The sequence below is a fragment of the Nanorana parkeri genome, unplaced genomic scaffold, assembly GCF_000935625.1.
Source record: "Nanorana parkeri isolate BGI_ZX_2015 unplaced genomic scaffold, ASM93562v1 scaffold187, whole genome shotgun sequence".
NCBI classification, from domain to species: Eukaryota; Metazoa; Chordata; class Amphibia; order Anura; family Dicroglossidae; genus Nanorana; species Nanorana parkeri.
In genome coordinates, this window is record NW_017306455.1 from 779,219 (window position 1) to 785,218 (window position 6,000).

Sequence of the window (6,000 nt, forward strand, 5' to 3'; positions counted from 1 at the left end):
GGTACTCCACTCTGATCATTATATGGTCTTATAGTGTTCCACCTGAACATTGTTCTCTGCCAGTGACTGCACAAGGACTAGGACTACTTTTTGTCTCAAGTTTTTTGGGGTAGGAAGTAAAGGATGTTATTCTCTTGTGTCCTTTAGAGGTTGTGGTTCCCCTATTATACCCCCATAGACTGGCAGATATGGAGAGAGAGGTCATCTCAAATGCGATTATTCTGTGAGCCTTAAAGGAGAACTATGGGGTCAGTGTTTTTCCCCATAGTTCTCCTTAGGGTAACGGGAGGACACAAACTAGCGTCCTCCCGTTACCCTAAGCTCAGTATACCGCGAGCTACAGCTCGCAGTATACTGAGACTGTGTGGAAATCACTCATCTCATAGTTCTCCTTTAACAATTGGAAGGGTACAAGAAATATGGGTTGATGTCTTTGGTTTTATGGGGGGAGGGGGTGGGGTTTAAAGCTTGGATCAAGTTTTAGCTGGTTTGACCTGGCCTTTTCTGTTTGCTCTTCTTACTGTAGTGTCTAAGCTCTGTTCTTAGACAGTTCAGGTGTTCGGAGAGTTGAAAAGCAGGTAATTATGCACACAAACAGGTTCGAGCTGGAAAAAAGGATGCTGGTATCTCTCCTCTTGTGTGTTTACCACTAATGTCTGATTGCATAATAGGGGAAGACAAACACTTGCACTGAAGAAAGGGATGGTGTGCAACACTGAAATGTGTGTATTTTCTGCCATCTCGTCATCAAGTCTTGTGTTTGGATTTTAAGTTTGTTCTATAAAGAGATCCTGTCTTGTCTCAGAATTTAAATGCAGCAATCACCATATACTGACCGATCCAGCGGCCTGTTATTTTTTTTCTTTGTTTGCATCCTCAGCCACCAATGCTTCTGGGAGTGTCAACTGTTTGAGTCCCTGCTGGTGCCTCCCTCTGACCCCCTATGTCAGTGGTGGCGAACCTTGGCACTCCAGCTATTTTGGAACTACAAGTCCCATGAGGCATTGCAAGGCTCTGACAGCCACAGATATAACTCCCAGAGGCAGATGCATGTTGGGATTTGTAGTTTTGGCACAGCTGGAGTGCCAAGGTTCGCCACCACTGCCCTATGTCACTACAGGTTTCAGCAGAGGGTAAGAGGGAGAAAGTGGGGATGTGGGCATTTGACACTGCCAGAAGTTTCATGCCAAAGAGTTTTCTGCAGTGCTGAAACTGAGGAGAAGAAGGCTGACAGAAGTAAGTATATTGCAAGGGTAGGAACCCTTTGCATTCAGGGAACTACATGTCCCATGAGGCATTGCAAGACTCTGACAGCCACATGCATGGCTCCCAGAGACAGAGGTGTGATAGGACTTTCAACACTGTTGCAATGCCGAGGTTGCCTACCCCTGCTATATGGTGTCTCCTACTGTGAGGATTGCTGTGTGTCTTTAAAGACTTGAAAGGCTCTCTGTCAGGAGAAAACTTGCATAAGACTTGATGATGAGATGCATGGAAGGACAAGGATGGTGACCATTGAGAATGCTCCTATAAAAACTGGAATGCAGCTCATCCTTGCAATGAGACATGCTGCAGTATTCCAAGATTCTTCAGTACGGTTGCCATGGCAGCAGCAGTAGTTTTCAGTACCATGTGTTGTACCTTTCCCTTTTAATGTCAGGAGAAACCAAAGCCCATGAAGAGTTATTTGTACCTATGCTGCCCTCTACTCGATAATGATAAGAGATGGAGCAAAGGCAGAATTGTCCTAAATACTTGGCATTGCCATAGGGCCACAGCATCCAGTCAGGTGTTAGCTGTCATTTCTGTCCTGCACTGGAAATAGCAGTAATTATTCCTCGCTGTGGGCGACAGTTCTCTGACCCAGTTTTTTAGGAGCTATTTTGAGCCCCTTTTAAGGTTGTTTATAAAGTACAATATATAAATCACTCCACGGTTAATGCTGGTGAAAGACTGAATGGGCCCTCTTCTAATTAACAGTTCTAGACCAGTATATAAACTCCATATGAATTTCCTTGAATGGCAATGGAAAGTAGTGTGCATGAATGGGAAACCCAATGTAGATCTAGAATACACATCATGTCCTTTTGTGGTTGTGTGCACTTTAGGATCGCCAATATACAAAAATGGTCACCAGGTCCTCCTTTGGCATATACTTTATGGACAAACCTTTGTAAACACCTATATGAGATTGTTGAACATCCCATTCCACGACCATGAGCGTTAATATAGAGTTACCACCACCCCCTTTGCTGCTGTCACGGCCTCCACTATTCTGGGAAGGCTCTCCATGAGATTGTGTATGGTGTCTGTGGTAGGGTGTGCCCATTCAGCCAAAAGATCATTTGAGGGGGCAGATAGTGATGTTGGAGAAGCCCTGGCTTGGAATTGGCATTCTAATTCTTTTTTTTAAATCCAAGTTTATTAACCAAAGATGCAAACTGATACAAATATTGCATGTATAGGCCTGCGCGCAGGCAGCCAACTGTAATACATAAATAATAAAGTATACTTAGTATCGTAAGTAACAAAACCTCAAATGAGACAGTAGTATATAAGGCACAGTGGCACAGTGAATCAATGCAATTCTAGCTACGAGATTAACATTTTTGTCACTGGTCAAGAAGCGTAATTTAGCCATCCCTGCAAACGTTCTAGTTTCAATTCTGCTCATAGTGGCAACCTCGCGGGGGGTGCAACCCCCCACCGTCAATGCAGGCAGCACACATATGCGAGGGAGGTCATGACTTACCGCGAGCGCGGAGCCCCACGCAAGGAAGCCATGTCTCCCGAGCGCTCATCAATAGGCATTCTAATTCATCCCAAAGGTGTTCAGCAGGGTTGAGGTCAGAGCTCTGTGCAGGCCACTTGAGTTCCTCCACAACAAACTCAAAAAACCTATCGCAACAGAAAAGGACCTTCCCCAACCTGTTGTCACAAGATTGGAAGCGCCCAATTTTTATAAATCTTTTTGTATGCTGAAGCATTGATAGTGCCCTTCACTGGAAACCCCTGAACTCAAATGTTTGGTCATATACTGTAGGTGTTCTGGGTAGGTGTGCATGCCGCGGCAACAGTCAAGACTTAAACCTTTACATACATGAAAATATGTATAATGATGTGTGACTAAGCATCAGGAGGGCAGTATTTTCAGTATGACTCCAACAACACGGGGGCCATGACTTTAACGGCAGGAGGAAAGTTCAAGAGTAATGTTTGGAACAGACCTCCAGCCAAGTTATCGGGGTCAATCAACAATACGTGACGTTAAAGAAAGTTGGGATAAACACAGATCAGAAAATGTTTAGAAATAGAGCAGAGCAATGTAAGAAGACTTGAGGTGTATTTATAAACCATTCACAGAGCCATTCCTCCTGTGCAATTGTATGCAAACTATTTATATAACAAGTGCGTGCTTAGTGTCCTGAAAACTTACTGCAGAATGAGCTCTTTGATTGGTAACCACACACACACAAACCATTTCTGGTCAAGAAAAGACTACATATCAATTACAAACTAAACACAAGAGATCACCCTTTATGATAAGGTAGCAAAGTCCACACTCCAGTGACATCATTGTAACACATCCGTGCTCCTGGGATACAAACGATTTCTTCCACACTCCAATAATCTCCAACCACCTGTCCAAATCGCTTCCTTTTCCTCTTTCACACAGACTCCCACCTTGTATGGTGGACCTAGGTTTTACGCTGAGGGCTTTGCCCAAAAATGTCCTCTTTTGTGTTATGGATGGCTTGATTTGATAAACGAGGTCATAAAAGATAAACATACACCCCGATCATAGTGCTTTCTGTAGACAACCATGTAAATCAATAAAACTGCTCGCGTGTCTCTGCACATAGACCAGCGCACACATTAGCTCGCTGGAGGCAGTCCCCTATTAACGGCCGCTCTCTGTTGCTGATCCGAGCGTGCAGCTCGACTCTTCCCACTTGAGTGACGTGTAGAGATTCCGTCCTACGCATTGCATCACATTGACTTCCTCAGGGCAACTATGTGACAATTTATGAAGCCCTGGTGAAGGGGGATTTTGTGGACCCTGGAAACACGTTAGATGTTTCATCATATTGGTCCTTTTACATAAATGAGTATACTGGACTCTATTAATTGTGGTGGCGCCCCTGTTTATTCTCAATTGTAATCCACTTAATTGAATGGGCTGCTACTGCACCAAGTTGTACTAATGCAGGTGTGTGTTGTGGTACACTAATAAGAATGAATGGCACTACAGCACACCAATGCACAAAGCATGCACTTCTGTGTGTTGTGGTGGCAGGCACATGGCCGCGGTGCAGCAAACAGCATGCACCGAGTATACAGCAGCAATGGCTGAATTGGTTAACTCGCCACGCATCCAGGCTCATTGGTTTGATTCCTCTACACTGTGGAAACGTGAAATGTCATTGGTTAGCAAACTGCACGGCACCTTCCTCACCTTTTTAGAGGAGATTATGACAGTCCCTTTGTTTCGAATGAGCTGCTGACGCACATTTGTTAATGGAAGTTCACTTATTTTTTCCAACGCTTGCACCACAGTGCACAAAAGGTTCACATCTGTGCATTGCGGTACCATAAGAATCCAAGTGCATTGCGACACCATACTAAAGAAATGGCAACACAACAGAAATACAGTAGAAGAGACTCCACAAACACACTTTGCCACGCTTGGATCTTTCAGACAGTCTATATAATCACTGGTCAGTCCTGTTCTGTAAGTTGTCTGATTCGCTTACTAAGGGGAATTTTGGCACCTTCTCATTTTCTTTGCTTTGACTTCCGTGTCACATCGCCTGTGGTCATTCCCACCGCCTCAAGCTGCAAACTCGGGTTCCAAAAATAGTCATTCACAAGGTGCTGAAAGATGTTATTGGGTTCCCAGCAGCGTTTTATTTTCTTCATAATTTCCTGCAGCATTTCTGTGAGACTTTTTCCCGGTTTCGCTGTTTACTGCTCTCATGACTCATCTCTTCATCATCATATCACTTTCAGAATGCTCCATGTGATCATTAACTGATGAAACTTCTACATCCTGGGGAGCCAAAACCGAGTGTGTGTTACGGTGGCCATACACTGGTCCAGTCCTGCTGACCTGGCCAGAATTGATGTATTGTGCGGCCCTGTCAGGACTCCCCCAATGGTCGACATCCACTTTTGTTGACTCAACCAAACAGTGACTGTTTAATTCGGCCAATCAGCTGTAATTGCTGTTCAGGTATTCTGACAGCCGCGCACTCACCTCTGTCTAAATACAATTGACCGGCGGCAGGGAGTGACGAGTGTTTTCATGTTTAGTGTATGGTCAGCTTTTGTTTTATGTTGCAATACTGCACTGCACTGCACAGGCAGATGTTATGGCCGCAATAATGTATGGGGTCCAATATTGCTTTGCGCACCCCCTGCAGCAAATATACTGACTTCACCTTCGCTCCTCCACCATTGGCCTTCAGGAGCGGAGAGAAGAAGCCCTATGCAACCTTGCTATGGCAGAAGGCCCGACCACCCACAGCAGGGGGTGTCTTAGAGTCTGAGCAGCAACTTGCCGAACATGTACAACCGGGGTAAGCTGGGTTCACCCAAAACTGTGCCAGGCGCCCCTTACCCCCCTGGCCCAGTCCATTGTGGCAGGCACATTCCCCTCCCCGCAGCTATATATGACATAGGGGCAGGGAATGCCTCCACTGCAACTGATACCACTGATTGGGCCGGGGAAGGGGAGTTGGTGGTCACAGTTGTGAGCTGGTTTGGGTGAGCTCAGGGCAAATGGATTCTTCACACAAACCACCCCCCACTAATAGACACATGTACATCAGACCAACAAGAGGAACAACTAAGGAGGACAGAGGGACACTGGGCTTTGGTTCCAAAAGAGTGAGAGCTGGGAGGTATGGGGTGACAACACAAAAGAGGGAGATATGGGGTGACAACACAAACGAGGGAGAGTTGGGAGGTATGGGGTGACAAGGCACAAGAGTGAGAGCT